Here is a 23,391-nt window from a genome sequence, read left to right on the forward strand (position 1 = left end):
GGGTTTTTTTGTACCCAGACCCACTGGTGGTGAGCAAAATCAACCAAAACAATAGGTAGGTTCTGCAAGACTTCCCGTCCACCCCTGGATTACAAATCCAAACTGAGGGAGAGGGTGGAGAAAAATTAGACATTTAATTTCACACCTGAGACTTTTGAGAAGACATTTAAGAGCAAAGGCACCAAATCTGTCATTTCCATAATATACTCATCACCTGAGAACCCTATTTTGGTACTTAGAAAACAAAGGAAAAGAATTGCTTATATGGAGGGCAATCATCCAGGGTCACAACATCTGGTCAATAGTTCTTCACAAGGAACTCATTTGCTTTTGAGGTGGTGGCACAAGGGCTGGAACCATTAATGAACACTAACTATATGGAGAACACCTTTTCCCAACCTGGTGGCCTCCAGAAGTTTGAGTCTAGTTACTCCAGTAGAACATTTGTTCATGGTCAATAATACTAAACGAGCAGTATCCAGAAGGTGTGCATTATGGGTTGGCCCAATATCACTGTTTTGGGGATTTGGGATGTTATTGTATTTTGCTGCCAGGGCAGCTAACCCTGGATATGTTTTCTGGGTTTGAGGATATCCCATTTGAGCCACAATGGAGGAATCCTAAAGAAGAAGGAGTCACGGGATAGAGACTGAACTTACTGAGGTTTCTGCTTCCAAAAAAAATAAAACTTTTTTATTGGAAGTGCTTTTGGCAGGTTTTAACTACACAGCATGTAAAGGTTTTCCCAGATGCAACAGTACAGAAGATTTTAGAGAAATTCACTGCCTAAGAAAGGGGTGGGAAGCCTCACCCAGGACAGAGATAACATCTCAAAGGAAGTTATTTTTTCTGTTGCTAATGGAGTTTAAATTTTATTGCTTGAATTTTACATCTCTTTGGGCACGTCTACATAGGCCATTTAAACCATTTTCCTCTTCCCTCACCACGATCTGTCTTCATGGCACAGGGCCAAAGCCCCAATTCAACTGCAGAATGTATTTGCTACATGAGCCCAGTTCCACATGGGATCCAGGTCATCCCTTCTTTAAACCAGTTGAAAATAATGGAGCTTTTGATTTTTTGTGGGTTTTTCGGTCTATGTGGTCATGTTCTACAAGAGTTTATTCCTGACGTTTCGCCAGTATCTGTGGCTGGCATCTTCAGAGTCTAGATGCCAGCCACAGATGCTGGCAAAACGTCAGGAATAAACTCTTCTAGAACATGGCCACATAGCCTGAAAAACCCACAAAAAACTATGGATGGTGGCCATGAAAGCCTTCAACTTCACAACTTAGCTTTTGTTCCATATTTTCCAGGTCAATCCAGAGCACTCTATAGTGATGCCGGGCAGCTATTTACACAGCATCCTGCTGTACCACCCAGTGCCACCGCCACAAGTTGCTCCCTCTGAGGCCAGAAACGATTTGAAGGCACACAACAACAGCTTCGATCGAAGGCACACATAACATTGATCACGTGGCTGAAAGCTTGTTGTGATTTAAGAGAAAGCAATTTGCACCAGTGGTAGCAGTGTTGGGCAGCACAGTGGGACACATGTGTAGGCAGCCATCCAGTGTTGTTTTGCAGTGCCCAGGTAATGGGGTGGAATTCAGGACAGCTTTAGGACCACAATATTTTGGAAGCAGCCCAAAGTATTCTATCCAGTGTAGACCCCACCTTTGGCTCCCAGAGCCCACACAGCCAAAGACAGGCGTAACCTCTACCTGCAATGATATCCCTCCAGACCATGTTAATTGACAACAAGAAAAACAACATCTTGACAAGATGTAGACCTAACATGGTTAATTTTTTTCTTCTTCCCCGTCTGATTTTTAACATCTTTGCCTGAAGAAGCCAGAGGAGCTTTGAAAGTTTGCATCATGTATTTTGTGGACTTTTGGCTGGCCCCATAAAGGCATCACTGTTTTGTGGATTTTGGATATTATTATATAAAGGAAAGGTAGTGAGATCAGGCAGATCACTCATGAAAGGCTGCACAGAACAGGTACATTAAGGCCATAATTTGTTGTTATTGTTGTGTACCTTCAAGTAATTTCCAACTTATGGCGACCCTAAATAAAGTGACCTTATCGTGGGGTTTTCTTCTCAAGATTTGTCCAGAGGAGGTTTGCCATTGCCTTCCCCTGAGGCTGAGAGACTGTGACTCACCCAAAATCACCCAGTGGGTTTAATGACTGAGCCATGAATCAAATCCTGGTCTCCAGAATCAGAACGCCACGCTGGCTCTCACGCAAGTGTATTATATACATACAGAGAATGTGTTTGACTTTCATTTAAAAAGAATGGGGTATGTGAAGCAAGGTTCTAGCAATCATGTTTGTATAATGATTTAAAGCATATAGTTCTCAAGATTACAAAAAGTAAAACAGTTGGTAAAAAGATTCCAGAGCTCAGAGGCTTTCATGCTTGTAACAGCTCCCTGTCCCTGTCTGAAATAAACTGCAGAATGGAATTTCAAGAAAAACTAAAGGAAAATGTTGAAAATACACACTGTGCCTAGATTGCATAATTCAGTTGTTCTTGTTTTATAATTTTGGACTAACTGGGTACAGAATTTTAATTTTAATTACATTCCAGCCAGAATTTGGAAATGTGACTTTTAAAACATCTACGTCTTCCAGACTTCCAGCGGTAATGTTGCCTGAGAGATTCTGGGGCTTCTAGTCCAGAATGTGTTGATGGATACAGGAAAGGAGGGATGCTCAAAGTGGAAAGTTTGAAAGTAGAAATGGGAGAAAAGAATGGAACAGGGAGGGTGAGTTAATGATGGGAACTAGGAAGAAAGGTACAGGTGAGGAAACAGAATCAAAGATGCCAAGAGAAACTAAAGGGCGAAAATGAACAGATTGCTTCCCCCAACAACTTTTCTTCAAGATCTCAGAACACTTTGGTACCTATGAAGCAATAAATATTATTGTATATACTTCTTGATGAGTTGTTTTGACAGGCATATTGGATATTTCAGATTGTCAGTGTGCCAGGACACATACCTGTAAACATCCAGCACAGTTGCCAAATATCCTTTTTATGGCACGCAGTTTTTGCAGAATGTATTGACTGACATTGTAGGCAGAGTTATAGCTCCCAGGTCTTCACTACTGCACAACCTTCCATTCCATAAAACATATGCCCTTGTTGTTTTAGTTCTTTAATTGGTGGGAGAAATGCTTACATTTTATTTTCTGTTTGTCTGTGAAGAGGTGTAGTTTCAAAATTCAACTTTACAACTTTGCTGTTATTGTGTGTTTTCAAGTCATTTTCAGTTTATGGAGACCCCTAAGGCAAACCTATCATGGGGTTTCTTGGCAGGTTTCTTCAGAGGGGGTTTGTTATTATCATCCTCTGAGGCTGAGAGAATGTGACTTGCCCAAGGTCACCCACTGGGTTTACAAGACTGAACCCGGATTTGAACCCTGCTATGTTAATCTAAAAGGAAATAAGCCACCTTTGCTTTCTTCCTTTCTTTATTTTAACTATGCAAAAAGTAAAGCTGGATATTGTTTGCAAAAGCCCTAGGGAAAGGGTGTTGGTAGGGATTTATAATCAATCCTTTAAAATGTTTTTATTAAGTTTTAATTTGTACTTATAAAAATAAGAAATAACATCAGCATGAAATCACAATTAATACAGAGTGGAGGAGTCTAAAAGGTATAATTAATCTATTTATTCACCCCTGTTACAGGATAAGCAGTTTCCACAAACTTTCATTTTTACAGTCTTTTCTTTAAAAAAAAAAAGTACCTTCTGCTATATCCAGCATGGCAATTTTGTTTGACCTTATTGGCAATACAGGATAGCTAGTTCATCTTCTTCATCAGTTCCAGTTTCCACACTTTCTGTTCCATTTGTTTAAGCCAAATCCAATTTATAGGAACCCAAACACAGGGTTTTCTTGTTATGAGTTATTCAAAGGGGGTTTATCATTGCCTTCTCAGGGGCTGAAAGAGTGTGACTTGCTCAAGGTCACCCAGTGGGATTCAATGGATGAGCAGGGATTCAGACTCTGGCTTCCCGGAGTCCTAGTCCAACACACAAAACCACTATATCATGCTGGATGGAGAAGAGTCATCCACATCAGATAGCTTAAAGGCACACTACTCTACAGAATGGCTTCAACTTATGTGATGAGTTAGGATTCATGATTTAAACATGGTACTGGGTGAGTTAAACTTGGTTATCCACCAAGGCCCACTTCCATCATCAGATGAAATGAGGCAATCTCTTCAGGTAGTATAGGATGCTAGAAGGTTGTAGCAAGATACCAGAAGTGAAAATGGTGTGCCATGCACCCTGTCCACCATTCTTTAATGTAGCCTGCTGCCTTCAGGTGTGATGGAGGATGTTGTCCCATCACCAGTGTTGGAACAATATTCTACCCTGTTAGTTTTTGTGCATGGAATGGAAAGGAGCACCATCTTGTTCTTCACCCCAAGCAGTGAAATACCTTGGACCCAGTTTGTTGCCCATGTGGCAGTGCATAGAGCCATCTTCATAGTTAGGTTAAGGCCTCAATTACTACTCTGTAGTGCTACTAGATCAAGGAAGAAAGTGTAAAGCCAGGCTTACTGCTGAACATAAAAAAGCTGAAAAATAATGACCACTGAGAATCTACATAAATTTGAAGTAGATAGTGAAGCAACAGAAATAATAAAAGAGTTGTCATACCTGGGATCAAACACTGATAGAAATGGGGATTGCAGCCAGGAAATTAGAAGGTTAAGAATGGGGAGGGCGGCAATGAAAGAACTAGAAATGATTCTAAAATGCAAAGATGTACAACTCAGCACAAAAGTTAGAAACATACAAGCCATTGTATTCCCTATTACCATGTATGGATGGGAGAGCTGGGCAGTTAAGAAAGAAGACAGGAAGAAAATCAATTCATTTGAGACATGGTGCTGGAGGAGAGTGTGAGGATTCTGTGGACAGCCAAAAAGACAAATGAATGGGTTCTACAGAAGATCAAGCAGAAATCTCCATAGAAGCCAAGATGACAAAACTGAAGCTGTCACGCTTCAGACACGTCATGAGATGACACAACTCACTGGGAAAAACAATAATGCTAGGAAATATGGAGAGAAGTAGAAAGAGAGGAAGGCTGCATGCTACATGGATGCACTCTGTTAAGGAGGTCATGGTATATGTTTAAAGGAACTAAGCACAGCAATGGATGATAGGGTGTCTTGGAGATGTCTCATCCACATGATCACCATGGGTCAAGATTGACTCAAGGGTGTTTAACAAAAGCAACAACAGTGCTATTATGCCAAGAACTTGTGGCTGAAACTGGCATGGCACTAAGATACTAATATTACAGGTGTGGAGGCTGAACACACCTTTTAAAATGAAGCTGGATAGGTGAAAGGAGAAAGCAATTTTAACCCACCCAGCATCAAGTTTCAATCAAATATCAAACTAAATAATTTGGTATATTTGACACATGATGCAGAATGAGGTAACAGAATCCAAAGCTAGCAAAGCGGACTCTCTCACTGCAGGTCACATGCAGGGTCCATTTGTGCATGGTATACTTTCTCCAGTAATTCCTTACAAGTTAATAACTAGAGAGCCAGCAAGGTGTAGTGGTTTGAATGTTGGATCACGACTCTGAAGATCAGAGTTCTATTCCTTGCTCAGCTATAGAAACCCATTAGGTGATCTTGGGCAAGTCACACACTCTCAGGCCCAGAAAACTTCACGATAAGTCCCCTTGGGGTCACCATAAGGTATGAAGGCACACAACAACAAAACAACTAGTCCAGACAGGGCTTCCCTCCATACTAGTTTATTGCATGGAAGGACATGCTAGAAGAATTCAGTGATCCCATATTTACAGTCTGAAGTAATAAATACAACCTGTCTCCACACTTTACTACATAATTCTGCATCACATATACACCAGGCCTCAGCTAAAAAATAATCAAATTTCAATGATGAAATCATGATGAGATAGCAAATCTTATGTACACATGAGTGAGCCACGCTTCCAGGAGAATCAGGGTCACCCTCAAGACATTTTGTCATCTGAAGCCAAGGACAATATGGTGCGTCCTCCCTGTTCTAGTCACAAATGCTGAATCTTACTTCAGCATGGATGACAGGATAATGTCTTCCAGTGGATTTGAAGCAACCGTCTACTTTAGGAAGCCTAGGGCAAGTGGTGTGGGCATATACACCTCTGTCTTCCAGCAGAGTGCTAATGCACTCACTCTGAGGTCCAAGCAAGGCACCCAGCCATATGATAAATGCTGGGTACTTCATTCTACCCTTAGGATTAAGTGACTTGCTGCTACCACCACAACAAGTGGTACTGCAGGATGTGTGTGCAAACAGCTCTGGCCACTGGAATGGAGGCTTTGAAGTAACAGGAAAGCTCTGGAGCCAGGATACTCTGCCCTCAGAGTATCCGGCCATTGCAGGTAAAACAATTAATTATTTGAAAAGTATTATAGGGTTATTTCTTTTGATACCTCAGATTGCCGAGGATTACTGGAATAAAAAGTTGCAGGAGTAAAAAAATGTTGCTATTACTTGTTGTTGTTGCTGTTAACTATTCTTCTACACTGCCTTTCACCAAAATCTTGGACTCAAGGCAACTTATAAATTAAAATGATTATAATATAGTCAACATTAGGATAGAATTATACTCCAGTGGGCCCTTGGCATCCACTGGTGTTTGGTTCCAGGACCCCCCCCCCATGGATACCAAAACAGCAGCAGCAACAACGACAACAAGTTATTATTATTATTATCATATTTATTTATATCCCACCCTTTTCTCAAGGCTGGGACTCAAAGCAACTCAGAGCAGATGCTCAAGTCCCATTAAATACAACGGATTGGTTTTGGAAGTATAATATTTTCAAGCCATGGATGCTTGAATCCATGGATAAAAAAATATATGGATATGGATGGTTGACTATATTAACCATATTTTTCCATAAATTAACATACGCTTTAAAAGATTTTGTGAAGTTAAAAGAGTACAATTTAAAACAATACAGCACCTTCTTACAAGTCCTTTCCTTAAAAGCCTTCAGTTCTAGAAGCCTGTCTGAATAATAAAAAATGTCTTTGTCCACTGATGGCAGGATAAGAAAGAGGAGGCCATTCTGGCCTCCCCAGGGAAGGAGTTCAAAAGTCTAGGGAAGCCACCAAGAAGGCTCTCCTTCTTGTTCCCACCAATAGTGCCTGTGAAGGTGGTTGGACTGAAAGAAAATCTTAAGTTTTTGGACTGCAATTCCTTGAACCCCACAGCCAGCATAGCTAGGGGTCCAAAAAGTTGTGGGTTTTTTAGATCTTTTTCTCATCCCTCTCTTAAAGCTAGTTACTGTGGCTCCATGTTGATTTTCAGCACATTTGCTACATGTTCCCCAGTGTGTTTCCTGAGGTGTTGTTTGTCCCTCTGACACTGGCAGTACATAGAGATGAAAACCTAGCATATCCAAATTCTCTTTTTTCTGGGACAGGCACAAACATACCCTGGGGCAAGATTAGGTTCTCTTGCAGCACATGTTCAGTTCAGAGGGGCTTGCAAGCACAGAGAGCATCCAGATAATTTGTGCTCCTGGTGAATTAGTGAAAGAAGGACACAGCACTTAGCATTTCTGCCTGACGTACCAAAACTGCTCACGCCGGTTGCATTCTGAGATATGTCCTTGCACTGGTTATGGACTAGGGCTGCTACAGAACAGGCAGGGCAAATCAGCTGTTTGCTTGGTTTGAAAACTGCCAAGGACTTATAATCTGAACAGTGTTATACATACTGTAAACCTTTCCATGCAGTTGGCTCTTTTAAGAGAATGTACCATGGCATGGGGAATATTGTATCACTGCATCACAGCATTATGTCACTACATTACAACACAATAGAATCATAGAGTTGGAAGAGACCACAAGGGCCATCCAATCCTACCCTCTGCCATGCAGGAATACACAATCAAAGCACCATTCAGCCTCTGTTTAAAACTGCCTCCAAAGAAGAAGACTGCACCACTCTCCAAGGGAGCGTCTTCCACTGTCAAACAGCTCTTACTGTCAGGAAGTTCTTCCTAATTTTTAGATGGAATCTCTTTTCCTGTAGTTTGATTCCATTGCTCCATGTCTTAGGGCCTCGAGAGACCTGTGATAAATGCCGGCATCAGGTGGAGTGGGGGGGCATGGTGACCACACGCCATATGCCCTGATGCCACCCGCATGCCAGTGTGACACTACATGCTCCACCGCATGGTGGGAGGCATCACGGCATTCCCTTGGCATAGCATGTACATGCACTGCGTCAAAGGAGAGCAGAAAAGCCATGGCACTGGTGCTATGGCGCCCCTTCCCCGGTGCAGAAAGGAGCCGGCTTTTGTAGCTCCTTTTTGTGTGGCAGAAATGCCAGATCAGGGCCATGGCGTGTGGTTGCCGTAGCCCTCATCTGGCACTAAAAGGGGTGGCCTGTACAGCCCCTGAGTCTATATCCCATAAAATAAGACTGCAATCCTATACACCAGGGACTCTCTGTATGTTGTTGGATTGCAACTCCTATCCTCTGTCACCAATAACTATGCTGGTTAGGACTGCTGGGACCTGTAGTCTAACATCTACAGAGCTACAAGTTCTCTACCCTTTATATACACATTCACTTGAGAGTAAATCCCACTGAATTCAATGGAGCTTACTTCTGAGTGAACTCCTACAGAATGGCACAGCAAGTAATATAAGAAACGCTCATGGGAAATCAATGCATGTGTTACTAGCTGTTAGTGGCTACATCACAGTGAAATTCCCTTGAAAGGGTTGATTCCTTTGAAGAAGTGGACAACCTTAAAGACGTTTTACATCTCAATTTTTTTTTAAAAGAAACTGTTGATTTATAAATACTGTAAAAGGCTTAAGAAATAAGAATAGCTATGCAGCAACAGTTCAAAAAGACTCTCAGTGCAAAGTCAAGATCTACAGAATTTGGGACGCTGAAACTGCTTCTTAATTGATTTTCTTCTATCCCATTATCCTGGCTGCTGATGCACTTACACATCCCAAAACAGCATCTACCTCAAATACTGCACACTGTAAGGGAGTTTTGCTTACATGAAAAGCAGGTGATTCAATCTGGAATATTCTTTTCATGACAGCAGCACTTGAGGAACAAAAGCTGTGAAATCCAAGACTTCATACCATTTTGCTGCTGTGAGGAATACAGAGGACTAGAGAATGGGAGGTAAACCTTCTGTTTCAAAACACTAGAGATGTCTCAAAGGATGCAGAGATGTATACAACCCAGCAAGGTTTTGATATTGTTGATGGACCAGTCAATAAACTTTAACTAACGAACACTAACAATCATCTTATCTGTTGTATCATTACTAAATCCTGGTGCAAATTTTGGCACAGCATTTCAGTGCCACATTGGTAATATATCCAGGGGTAGCTGAGTTTATCTGTTGCAGCAAAAACAACAAACAAATTATCTGGTGGTGGCACCTGAAATATTAACTATTAACTTTTGTTAGCTTTAAAAGTGCCGCTAGGCCTTCCCTTCTTGTAACTTTGAACCAGAAGTAGGACACTGTGAAGGATGTGGCGGGGGGCATTAAAACCTGCGACTACTCTACAGGCCACAATGTCAAACTTGGTGCTACACAAAGTGATGTGATACCACTTCTGGTTTGGAGTTTTGGCTGAAAACCAGGCAATTTTCCATGCTTTTGCAGTGATCTTGTTATTAGGGGGGATATTTGGGAGAAATGTCCCAATTATTGGTGGTTTAGGTGGCCTGGAATTATTTTTTGGCATCAAAATTAGCCACTTTAAGAAAAAATTGGAGTCTGGGGCTTCAAAGACTACAAGTTGGGATTCCCAGGAGCCACATGTGGACCACAGACTGCATTCTCCCCACTTCTGATTTGAACCCACCTGAGAATAAACTAGACCCTATGATGTTCCACTTATACTTTTAAGTATAGAATGGGGAAACTAAAGTTTCTTGTAATTCCACATCGTCCATTTTGTTTCTCATTTTCATTTGCTTGCTTGCTGGTTTACTGCAATTCCATCAGTATCTCCCAGTTCTCTTATCCTCCTCTAAGCTTGGCAGCCTTTGGACACGCTGTACCAAGCACAGTAGTGGCCATATGCAGGCACACCAAGTTCTATTTCTAGTGACTTTCAGCATGCCGCTTGCTGCGAGAACATGGAAAGCCCTGGAGTGGCATGTAAAAAAAGTCAACACAGGCAGCATCCTGCAGATGTCATTGGCTTGCACGTGACTGCCTGCCTCTGTAGGTACCCAGAAGTCAGCAGCATGAACCAGCCCATTTGGTGTTCCTTTTTAAAAATACATTGTATATTACTACTATTCTCCTTTTACTGTGAATTCTGCATCGCCTGCATGGCTGCCGTATTCATAAATCGCTGTGAGCAGATGTAGGAGGTTAAATTCTGAGAGAAGTGTGGCTCACTAACATTCCACTCCAAGGCAAGAACAATAATTAGAAGGATGGAGGGTGACATTTTAAATAGCCTTAATAGGGAGGCTGCCGGTTTCTGCTAACTTGTGAAAAAGAGATGCAGGTAGAATTGAAAATATAAAGATAAAAAGAGCAGATACATAGTGAGGCATGGAATGGCTTCATAATACATGAAGTATTACAATGGTGCAATTTCTTAACATACAATTTAACATTAAAATCTCTGAGAAAGGCCTTCACAGCCCTTCAGTTCCAGAACTGAAGCTTCAACCTGTTTAGAGAGATGTTTGGGGAACACTATAAATGAATGCTTTATACATTTATGCGGACAGTTGGCTGATAAGATTTGTCACCCTCTATGTATGGTATTATCTATTATCTATTGCATGAGAGAGAGAGTTATTACATGTCAATACAAAATAGGCCATCAATAATTAATAAAAGACCATATCTACTTGGGACATGGTCTCTTGGGACTCTCTCATTCATGTACTCGTGTAGGTCTCTCACTCAGAGGGTTGCCATAAGTTTAAACCTACTTGACAACAAATAACAGACAACCATATTCTCTCAAAATTCTCTTATTTTTGGTTACCTTCTATTATTATTACATACTTATAGTGCAGACCGATACATAAATACTTAGAATTATGTCTCAATGAACCTTGTGAACCTCACTTCCAGATAAATGAATATAGGATTTCAGCTATGATAAGCTTTGCCACTGAGGCAATTGACAAGATCCAACATCAGAATTAGTTTACTTTGTTCTTATGTGTCTTGAAGTCATTTCTGACTTACGGCGACCCTAACGCAAACCTATCACAGGATTTTCTTGGCAAGATTTGTTCAGAGAGGGGTTTGCTTTTGCCTTCTTCTGAGGGAGTGAGAGACTGTGACTTGGCCAAGGTCATGAAGTGGGTTTCCATAGTTGAGCATGGATTCAAACCCCGGTCTCCAGAGTGGTGGTGTGTGTATTGTTTGTGGTGTGTGTGTGTGTGTGTGTGCGCGCGCCAGTCTGCTGTGTCCCAATCACCAGAACAGACCTGCATTTTTTGCGGAGACTGCGGAGTGGTAAGTCAAGATTGTGGGAGCTAGGATGGGAAATGCTACTTCATTAAGTACATACTTTACTAAGTAGTTGAACTAGAATCTCAGTCCATGTTTTCCTTTAGACAAGTGAAACTGGCCAGACATTTAAGGAATAGGCAGTGAACAAACCAGCCACACAGGTTTCTTGCAGCCAGCAAGAAGAGTTCTGGAGATGATTAAAAACAGATAATTGGGTCTTGCATGTTCTTAGTGTTGCAAAAGGCCTACATTTCCAAGGCTGGAGAGATAAACATTCACTGCCTGTCATTTAAAGATCAGAAAACCTTTCTTCTTTTGATACACATGAATATGTACTTTATATACATTAACCCTAAAATGTATTTTTGCACATACAGTCAGCTCATATTAATGTGTACGCCTAGCCCACATTTATATCCTATGTGTTTCCCCTTTTCTTCCTCTGCTTTTGTTTCCAAATTTTTGTGACTCAGAAATGGGGAGTGATTTAATTTCTTTGACTTTTTTATCAGCTCTATCTTATTTTACCAAATTTTGCCTGTTTCAGGGCATTTGGGACCTAAACTTGCTTTCTGTCAATTTCGGGGAGGGAAATATGTCCTTTTCTGGACATATGCTTTCCTTGAGTGTGAAGTGGTTCTTGATCATTTCTCTCCAACTATTCTTTTGGGAAAGTATGTCTGGCTTTCAAAATGCTTGAATAATCCAGACTTCTCCTTAATTCTGTAAGTTTTCTTTCTTTTCTCTTTGTTTTATTGTTTTCTTTCCACTCAATAAGGCTCTAGCTTCATGACTTTACATCTGACCATGTCTTTAAAGGATATATAACCCCAAGGAATGGCAGAATTGGGGACACATATATACAGCATAAGAAGCCCTTCAGCAAGTTAACAAAACACACAGAATTCTGTGTGTTTTGTTAACTTGCTGAAGGGCTTCTTATGTTGTATGTATGTGTCCCCAATTCTGCCATTCCTTGATGTTATATATCCTTTAAAGACATGTTCATTTTCATTCTCAATCTTCCATTTCCTTTGAGCACTGTAGTCTTGTAAGACATACAAATGAAATAAGTTTCAGATCTGTCATGAAAGATATGCCATTAAACAATAAGGAGCCGGTGGTGATACCAAAGCTCCCATTTACAGAAGAGGCTGTCTACTGTCCCCCTCTATACTCTTGGGATACACATATAAGGAATAAAAGAACTACTCTGGGATTACTTTGGCTTTGCCTCCCACCCTCCCTTCCTATGTAATGTTGCTGTATCAGGTGTGAGGGGAAGCATCCACACTGCAGTTTGACACTGCTTTAACTGCCCTGGCTCCATGCTATGGAATCTGGGATTTCTAGTTTGTTATGGCACCAGAGCCTTCTGACAGAGGAGGCTGAATGTCTCACATAACTACAGACCCCAGGATTCCACAGCACTGAGCTATGGCAGTTAAAGTGACATGGAACTGGATTATTTCTGCAGTATGGATGCAGCCTAGGTGAATAGGAAGCTACTTTATACCAGGTCAGGTTGCTAAGTCCACCCAACACTGTCTTGTCCACTGTGACTGGCATTGTTTTGCCACAATCCCAGACCAGAGGCTTTCTTATCACCTGCTTATCCAATCTGTTTTAGTCACAGATGCCAAAGATTGATCTTGAGGCCTTTCTCTGCAGGCCATGTGTTCTGTTTCCAAGCCACGGTCTCCTCCCCATCAAATGCAGCAAAATTAGCCCACAAAAACAGCTCTTCATATCACCTCGTATCAGTCAGGAACTGTGCTCAAAACAGGAAATCATGCAGAAGCACAAAAGGAGATAATTCTTACTTGCACATATACTAAAGCACAATATAGCATTATATATAGTTAATGAAAGCCCTGCAAGTGAAGCTCCATTTTTATAAAGTGCTTTTTACAATCACCCAGCCCCCATTTTTCTTCCTCATCCTCTGTCTAATTTGAAGGTTTTTAGTAGCATTTGGCATTGGGAAACACAAACTTTCAATAAGTTCCCTTATTCAGCATGTACGAACAGCAATATAAGCATAAAAGGGCGGGGGGGGGGGGGACACATAACCCTGCTTCATCCAAGTGTATTTTAAAAGCATACATCTGTAAACGGGGTCACCAAAATGGAAATCATAACAAGATTGAGGCTGGTGAAAAAAGAAAATCATTCCTGAGTGCATTTGGAAGAATCCTTCATGAGGTCTTCAGAAGGCTCAGGTTTTGTTTGTTTGTTTGTTTGTTTGTTTGTTTACTTCTGTAAGCTTTTCCTAACCTGGTTGTTTCATTACACATGTGTACATTGTCAATTCCAAATGAAAAGGCTGCAAGAACATGTTTAACTGTTTTTCTTTTCTTTTTCTTTTTTTGTGACATGTCCTTATTATCCGCCTGTTATTTCTGCCTCCGATACCAAATTTCCTGTTAAAGCATTAATCCCTAGGAACACTTCTGCCTTGCTAACTGTAACCTGTATCCAGTTTCAAGAGCTCATGGTGTCTTACATTTTAAGTCAGAAGAAGAAAAAACTTACATCACTAAATAGAGCAGATGGGTCCCTACAACCAGTTAGCAATCATGTATCTAGGAAGAAAGAACAGCGGCAGAAATCCTTTTGGTGATTTACATTGGCATAACTGGGGATTACACTAGTTTAAGCACCTTTCTGGATGTTGTACACAAAAGTATCCCGCACCTGCTTGTGCAACACATCTTCTCTGGCTGTCCAATGGCAATCATATGGCATCTACGTGTAATGCCAAACTACCTGATCCAAATGACCATAAACTGATGCAGGGGTTTGCCCAGGCATATTTCTCCTTCCTGTTGCAGTTGGGAGAGGGAAAGAACGCTGTTTAGCCCTCGAAATATCTAGCATATGTCCATCAGTGGGGCTTTACACTCCACAAATGTCAAATAGGACCTTAGTCAGAGTTGTATTTCTGCAAAGTATGTCACATCAAGAAGCGCACAGCCAAATTGTTTCTACTGCTGCCTTATTCAAGGCTGAACCTCACTCTGCTCACCATTTTTGTTTCCTCAGAATGCCTTCTTGGAAATGGATGTTCTTTGAATGGCACCTTTGGCAGCCATTTTGTGAAAGTATCTTACAACAGTTTCTCAACATTTCAAATGTGCCCTACAAGGATTGGGCTGCCCGACCTGGTGGACTGCAGATCCCAAATAAGGGCAGTCTGGACAAAAAATAGCCAAGGACTCAGTTGCAATGACTGAGTTTTTTGAAATGCACTTGTATTGTCATGAAGAATACAGCATAATTTCGATGATGATACTGGAACATGATGAGTGCAGTAAATAACCTTACTTTTCACCTTTTTCTGTCTATAGTCACCTTATAGGAAAAGTAACATCTAAAAGCCAGGGCCTTGTCCCCCATAAATGCCCTAGAACAGGTCCCCATCAAGTAGTATGTGGGTAACCCACTTCTCTTTGAAAATATCTCTGCCACCAAAGTTACTGCCATGTACACTGTGGAATCCATTTCAATATACAATCAAAGCATGCCCAACAGATGGCCATCCAGACTCTGTTTAAAAACCTCCAAAGAAGGAGACTCCATCAAACTCCAAGGGAGTGTGTTCCACTGTTGAACAGCTCTTCCCAACATTCTTCCTAATGTTTAAGTAGAATCTCTTTTCCTGTAGTCTGAATCCATTGCTCCGTGTCCTTAGTCTCTGGAGCAGAAAACAAGTATGCTCTATCCTCAGTATGATATACTTTCAAATATTTAAACATAATTATCATATCACCCTTCTCTTCTCTATCATGTCACTTCTTTTCTCCAGGCTAAACACACCCAGCTCCTCATAGACCATGGTTTCCAGACCTTTCACCATCTTGTTCACCCTCCTCTGGACACACTTCAGCTTGTCAATATCCCTCTTGAACTGTGGCACCCAGAACTGGACACAGTATTATAGGTGCAGTCTGACTAAATTAGAATAGAATGATACTATTACAGTGGGCCCTTGTTACCCGCTGGGGTTTGATTCCAGAATCCCCATGGATAACAAAATCCATGGATGCTCAAGTCCTATTAACTATAATGGCACAGCAAAATGGTGTCCCCTATATAAAATGGAAAATCAAGGCTTGTTATTTGGAATTTGTACTTTTAAAAAAATATTTTCAAGCCGCAGATGCTTGAATCCATAGTTAATAAAATCTGTGTATAAGGAGGGTCTACTGTACTTCCTTTGATCTAGACACTATACTCCTATTGATGCAGCCTAGAATCATATTGGCTTTTTAGCTGCTGCATCACACTGTTGACTCATGTTCAGCTTATGGTCTTCTAGGACTCCAGGATCCCTTTCCAATGTACTATTGTAGTCAGGTCTCACTCATCCTATATCTATGAATGTTTATTCTTTTTTCTGCCTGAATGTAGTACCTCACATTTCTCCCTGTTGAAATTCAATTTTGGCTCAGCTTTCTAATCCGTTAAGATTATTTTGAATTCTGATCCTGTTACGAGCTACCTCTCCTAATTTCATGCCATCTGCAAATTTGATAAGCATGCCCTCTATTCCATCATCCAGGATCATTGATGAAGATGTTGAATAGCACTGGGCCCAAGACAGAACTATATGGCACCCCACAAGTCATTTCTCACCATGATGAGGTGAGCACCCTTTGAGTTCAGTCAGTCAGTCAGCAATAAATCCACCTGACAGTCAACATGTCTAGCCTACATTTTACTAACTTATTTACATGGATATCATGGCGGATCTTGTCAAAGGCCTTACTGAAATCAAGATATATCATATCCACAGCATTTCCCTCATTTACAAAGCTTCTAACCCTATCCAGAGAGAGAGAGAGAGAGAGAGAGAGAGAGAGAGAGAAGATTAGTCTGGCATGATTGCTTTTCAGAAACCTATGTTGACTTTTAGTGATCATGGCATACCTTTCTAAATGCTTACAGGCTGTCTGCTTCATGATCTGCTCTAGAATCTTTCCTGGTATTGATGTCAGTCTGACTTCATGAATTAATACTCTTCCTCCCACCCTCCAGTCCTGAATCACTTGCCAGTCTGTTTCAAGCAGTGCATTCTCCTTCTGCATTGGCAAAAGTCCCATAAGAATCAGTCAGGTGGAACTCTTTCCCTTCAACCAAGTGATTCCCCCCCTTCTCTGCCAACCTGTCACACCCTGAGACCCTCCTGTTGAATTTAATACTCAAGTGAAAATAAGGGCATAGTTCCTGTGGAAAAGAGGGGATTCTCCCCCCCCCCCCCCCCCCGAGACTGAGAGAGTGTGACTTGCCCAAGGTCACTTACTTTACCATAAATTGTACATACCCTGGACTGCATCACCTAATATTTGGCAGTCCCTCTCTCCCAACACTTTCTCATTTCTCCCTAGTCAGCTCATAGCTGGAAGATGGAAAGAATTTTTAAAGCAGCATTTAAATATGGACTATTTTTTAAAAAGAACTAATCTATTCAAATTCATAGTATATTCATGCATCATTACATCCAAATCTAGTTCCATGTGTATTTATCAAATTCTGGTCTTTGAAAATGAGTCAATCAGTACAAAGCAATATAGTGTCGTTAGGCTCAAATTAGGACTGGTAAGAGCTTGGCCACACTACACAGTTAAGAGTGCAACAATTTCCCTTTGACTGCTATGGACGCAGTCTATGAAATTCTATTATTGGGAATTTGGAGAAGCACTAGGGGCATGTTTACATGGGCCAAATGCCCTGGTTTCCCCCTGTCCTCACATCACCCTGTCTTCACGACGGACTAAAGGCCTGATTCAACTGCGGATGGTCTTCACATGAGAAAGGCAGTTCCACAGCAAATCTGGGCCATCCCTGTATTAAACTGAATTTTAAAAACTCGTCATTTGCTCCAGATCTTCCCCCCAAAAATCCCATAAGCACTCTGGTATGACACCAGCTGGCTGTTTATACAGCATCCTCAGTGAAAAAGACATCCCTGTTCAAATTTCAGCTTGGAATTCACTTCATTGCTTTTGGTGACCCACATTCATATATATGTTGCAGAATGGGATAGGTGGTTGGATGTTATGGTTAATAATTATGACCTGCTTTAAAGAGCTATTGTAAGGGTATTTCAGATAATGCAGATGAAAGGCTCAGGGTACTCCTGCATAAATACATTGCATTATATACTATTATGAAAACTTAAGATTTCTTTTAAGCGACAATAAAATGGTTAATGTTGCAAGTCATGAGTGCTGCAGCTAAATTCAAATTATGCTCTGAACATGCCTACTATTTATATCTGCAGCTTCACAGATACCACTGAAACTGTTGCATAATTAGGGAGTAAGGGTGATATTTTGTATCTAATGTAATAAAAACAGTAGTCAGAAACACTTGTCGAGTCAGTACGTATACTCCATCCATAACTGATAAAATGGTAGATTCAATCCCATATTATCATAAAAATTGCAGGTGTTTTCCTAAACTCAATGGAAAAAGAAGTGTGTGTGTGTGTGTGTGTGTGTATCAGAGAGGGAGGAATCCTTAAACACAGCCTATGGGGGAAAAACTGCATTGTTCTGTGCAGAGCAGGAAAAAGTTATTTTTCTGGAATATACTGGTGATGCTGGCTAGAAAGTTTTTGGATGTTGTACTCCACAAAGTAATCTTCCCAAGCCCTGATTCTGTGCTTGATGCTGTGTAAAATTGCTACAATTCATGATTTCAGTATGTGGATTCCTAAGGCCCCATCCACATACTGCAAGCATGTAGGCCACTCAAGTTCTGAGGAAGAAAAGGTGCTTCACCCCCTACACCATGTGGGGCTGGTAGGTCCACCTCTCCATAGCCTGTGCACTGGCCAGGGACTTTTGAAATGGGACCCCTGGAAAGCAAGCAGCTTCTCCCATATTGGGACTCCATGCATTTGGGCAAGTCACACTCTATCAGCCTCAGGAGAAGGCAATGGCAGACCTCTGAACAAACCTTGTCAAGAAAAGCCCATGATAGGCTTGCCTTAGGGCTGCCATGTTGGAAATGACTTGAAGGCACACAACAACAATAGATATACACAAAAGATCCACTTCAAGATATCCACACTCACCACAAGGATGCTGAGTACTGGGATTTCCCTCATATTGGCTGATTTGTGTGGATGTTTGAAATTTGGAACAAATTACTGCAGAAAAAAGAGGGGGTGACCAGAAGCAAAATTTAGTGCTGCATTCAGTCATCTCACTTTTGCTTAGTATAAGTATATCTGCATTTGCTTCCAGTCTGCACCTGAACCTGGCTGAAGCAACTTGTTGGCAATTACACTTAAAGGCCTGGCTCCAACATATCTTTATGCTGGATGCTGCCAACCTGGTGCCCTCCAGGTGTTTTGGAATGCAACACCCATAATTCCTGACCACTGGCAGCACTGGGGGGAATTTGATCTTGGGGTGACTAGTTCATTTGTTGTTGTTCTGTACCTTCATTGCTGACTTACTGCAATGCCAAGGTTGGAGTTTTCTTTCATAGGGTTTCCTTGGCAGGATATGTTCGGATGTGTTTCCCAATCCCTTCCTCTGAGGCTGAGAGCATATATGACTTTCTCAAGTTCAGTTCAATTGATGGGTTTCCATGGTCAGGAGAGGATTCTAGTCTCCAGAGTCCCAGTCCAACACTCAAACCACTACACCACACTGGATAGTCTGTCTCACTCACATTAATATATACTGTACATATTGGTATATCTCAGCTAACCAAGTTGATGTGTTTCTGGGTGTTAATTCTTTCAAAGAAAATCTGGTACCAGAGGCAGAAATAACATGGAAACAACAGGGCTAGGTTCCCACACCAACAAGTACCAGAACAGTTAAACGGGGTTCAGCAAACGTTTTATCCAGACCCAATAATATGCACATGTGAAATGAAACAACCAGGTCAGATATATTTAGATTGGAGAAGAGAAGTTTGAGGGTTGACATAATAGCCACGTTTAAATATTTGAAAGGATGCCATAGTGAGGATGGAGCAAGTTTGTTTTCTGCTGATCCAGAGTCTAGGACATACAGTAGAGCAATGGATTCAAGGAAAAGAAGAAAAGAGATTCAGCCTAAACATTAGGAAGAAGTTCCTTAACATGAGAGCTTTTCACTAGTGGAATATGGTTCCTAGGAGAGTGGTGGAGTCTCCTTCTTTGGAGGTTTTTAGGGATAGGCTGGATGGCCATCTGTCGGGGGTGCTTTGAGCGTGAGTTCCTTCATGGCAGGGGGTTGGACTGGATGGCTCTTTTGGTCTCTTCCAACTCTGTGATTCTGTGATTCTAGAGAAGCCTTGAATAAGTAAACAAAACCATTTTGAATTTGCCAGAGATCACTTGAAGGCATCTTCCAAAATGCGTCCAGGGATTAAATTTATTTTCACCAGTCTCCACATTTCTTATGATTTCCATCTTTCCTGGTCAAACCTAAAAATATGTGAATTTTAAAAGTATGCTGGGGATAGCTGATAAGGTGGACTTGTCTGCTTTCTCCTTTTCTCCTTGTTTTTCTGTTCATGCATGCTCAGGAAAAGACCCTGGGGGAAGCTGCTGTTTACTGTGCCTGTTGTAAGCAGATATACAAAGCTACAGCAGAATGCCATTCTATTGTTAAGCTTTATCGCTTTGTTTACTGCAGATGTGCTGCTGCAATCCAACACCAAAACTCTTGTTTCTCCATCCCTCCTTTGGCATCCTCCCAGTGATGATGACGCTGAAAATATTTCCAGCTAGACAGAGGATTAGGAGGAAAAGCGGGTTGGGTGGGCATAAAAAGACTTTGTAAAAATTAGCTTCTTTGTCAGAGTTTTGTCAACTGAGGGAACCTTATATACCTTTAAATTAGGGTTATATTATGTGCATCTGATAAAGTGGGCTATAGATCAAAAAAGCTTGTAGTTATAGCATGCCATAGCATGTGTGAGGGATGCATTATTTGTATAGCTTATTTGTATGCACAGTAATGGCTTCTTATTTGCTTCTGAGCCCAATTCAGGTGGTGGTCTTGATCTACAAAGCCCTAAATAGCTTGGGGCCAGGATACCTGAAAGGCTGCCTCTTCGCATACAGTATGCACTTGACCAAAATCTAAAATCATTAACAGTCCCTTTTACGTATCCTATCACCCCATGAGGTTAGACTGATGGCTCCATGTGACAGGGCTTTCTCTGTAACAGCACCCCAAAATATAGAATTCCTTCCCAGTGGAAGTCAGATTGGGTCCATACCTCCTGAGCTTCCAGCAGGCAATGAAGACTGTGTTGTTGCACATGGCCTTTGGCTCTTTAAAGTAGAGGTGCTTTCAAAAATGTTTTTCTGATTTTAGACCTATTTTAAAGAGGAGTTTGATTAGTGTTTGATTAGTTTGTAGTTATTTGTTTAATGCTTTAAAAGGCTTTTTAAACATTGATTTTACATCACCCATGGGCCCCAGGTGGGTTGAAAAGTGATAAATAAATGCTTTGATTGAAAGAACAAGTGAATAAATACCATAGCAAAGGTAGTAATCATTAAGCAATTCCTTGCTTCAACAGAATGATATGGCAGCCCTTCAGGAAACGGTTACTGTATGTCTGTTTACAATTTTTACATTTGTACATCCTGCTTCCTCAGTCTAGAAAGCTCACAATATGTAAATTCACACATCACTATGAAAAAAATAAGTGAACAGTATTAACAGTATTAATAAAAACAATATTTTTAACAGCCCAGGCCCCTGACATCTAGATATGAGCCAGAAGTGAAGTTCCATCCTATTTTTTTGCATGAGAGAACATTATAAATGTGGGTTTCAAGGACTGGATGGGAAGTTAAAGTGTAGCTATAAAATTGTGGCTATGTGTCTGAGGTTCTCAGACACATAGGTTCTCAACTATTATTATTATTAACATTATAAGTGCTTAACCCTATATTTATGTGATGCTATGATATTAATTTTCTAAAATCATGTTAAAAGTGCTTCCTGCCACAGCTGCTCCTAAAACTCTGAATAAAACAGTTTTGTGGTGCACCCAACACATGCATACCTACTTGAGAGTTGATTAAAATGAGAAGGAAAATATTTTTTTAAAGGCACCTACAAAACTTACATCAAATGTGTACTGAGCTATCTGAAGCCACTGTCCACATTAAAAACCTGGAAGAGTAGCACTAAAACCAACTATACGATTGGAATTTGCATTCCTCTTCTATACTTATCCAGAGATCTCTATATACAATTTCCAACTGGATGCATAGATGTAGTCAAGTTTAGAGATGGAAGGTTAGGTTCCTGTGCATGAAGCAAAAGGGTAAGGTAGACTGTGGTCCTGGCCCCAAGTGACCCCATGACTGTTTTTGTGGTCCCCAACCCACTAGGTTCCCCAGGCTGCCCTTTCCTCTGTCCAAAAACAAAAACTTATTTGCTTCATCTGAAAGCTCCCAAGACCACCAATTCACCTTTTAAACAGTTTGCAGAGGATACTGAACTGTTTAAGATTGAAAACAGCAGTGGGCAATTGTTGGGGCTAGAGACTCCAAGAGAACAGAGAAGGCTACATGTCTATGTTGAATCCTTAGTTAAAAAAATAATCAAATAATTTGCCTCATAACACACGCTACCAAAAAAAAAATGCTGTTTTTTATCATTGTTATCCAATGTTATTTTAATTTGTTGTCTGCTATATTTTATTGTCTGAATATTAAGATGTATTAATATATATTGTTTAATTATTTTTGTTGAATGGACGCCATAGGCAGGTTTATTTTATCCATTTTAATTGATTGTATGTACAGTGCTGTATAAATTTATAGCACTTTATAAATAAAGCCTAACAATAATAATAATAATAATAATAATAATAATAATAATAATTTTTGTCCCTTGGGCTGGTTTTTCCACTCCTAGGGCTAGGGAGTTACAAAACCTGGCCTGGGATTTGCATGTGGCCCACACACCAAACTTTCCCCATCCCTGATTTAAATCAAAAATCTTTCAAAATCAGAAATTGGCTTTCAGCCAATTCTAAGATTTTATTTAGGGATGGGGTTTGGGGAGGATATTTTTGGACATCCCTGTGATCTCGTCCAGGGGACCCAAGGTACAGTCTAAACCTTAGACTCACATGTACACCCCTGTTTTAATGCTATTTGTGCATATCCCACTTTATTGCTTCTCACATAATTTTAAAGTACAGTGGTGCCTCGGGTTACGAAAATAATTCGTTCCGCGGCCGCTTTCGTAACCCGAAAAGCCTTCGTAAGCCGAAAACCCATAGGCGCTAATGGGGGAAAAAGCCGCGGCTCTGCCGCGGCTCCATTTAAAATAGCGCCGGAGTTTTTTCGTAACCCGAAAAAACTTTCGTAACCCGAAACAATAAATCCCTATGGGATTTTTTCGTATCCTGAAAAATTCGTAACCTGGGTATTTCGTATCCCGAGGTACCACTGTATACACCAGGGGTAGGCAACCTGCGGCCCGCGGGCCGGATGCAGCCCGGCGAGGCCTTGGGACCGGCCCCAGCCCAGTCCTGCCGCCGATTGCCGCCGGGGCCTTTGGCGTCTTGTGCGAGGGGCATGGTGGGGCAATTGTCTATAGAAGCCTCAGAAACATGCATTTATCTTAACATTTTTTTAAAAATCAGCAAATTTTTTCGCGTGTTCTCCATTTTTTATTTAAAAAGTGCCCTCCATTTGAAAATTTTGTCCTACATTTGTCCCAGTTTATTTATTTATTTAATTTTTAAAAAATTATTTAATTACTGTATATATTTTTTGGCTTCGGCCCCCCAGTTGTCTGAGGGACAGCAACCTGGCCCCCAGCTCAAAAGGGTTGCCTACCCCTGGTATACACTATCCATGGAA

At 41.0% G+C, this 23,391-nt stretch overlaps 1 protein-coding gene across 1 annotated transcript in view; it reads right to left on the reverse strand.

Moving 5' to 3' along the window:
- The window catches only part of MAST1 (microtubule associated serine/threonine kinase 1), a 120,590-nt gene that overhangs the window by 86,696 nt on the left and 10,503 nt on the right, over window positions 1-23,391 (reverse strand). The window lies entirely within an intron of this gene.

This window comes from Sceloporus undulatus, chromosome 2, assembly GCF_019175285.1.
Source record: "Sceloporus undulatus isolate JIND9_A2432 ecotype Alabama chromosome 2, SceUnd_v1.1, whole genome shotgun sequence".
NCBI lineage: Eukaryota > Metazoa > Chordata > Lepidosauria > Squamata > Phrynosomatidae > Sceloporus > Sceloporus undulatus.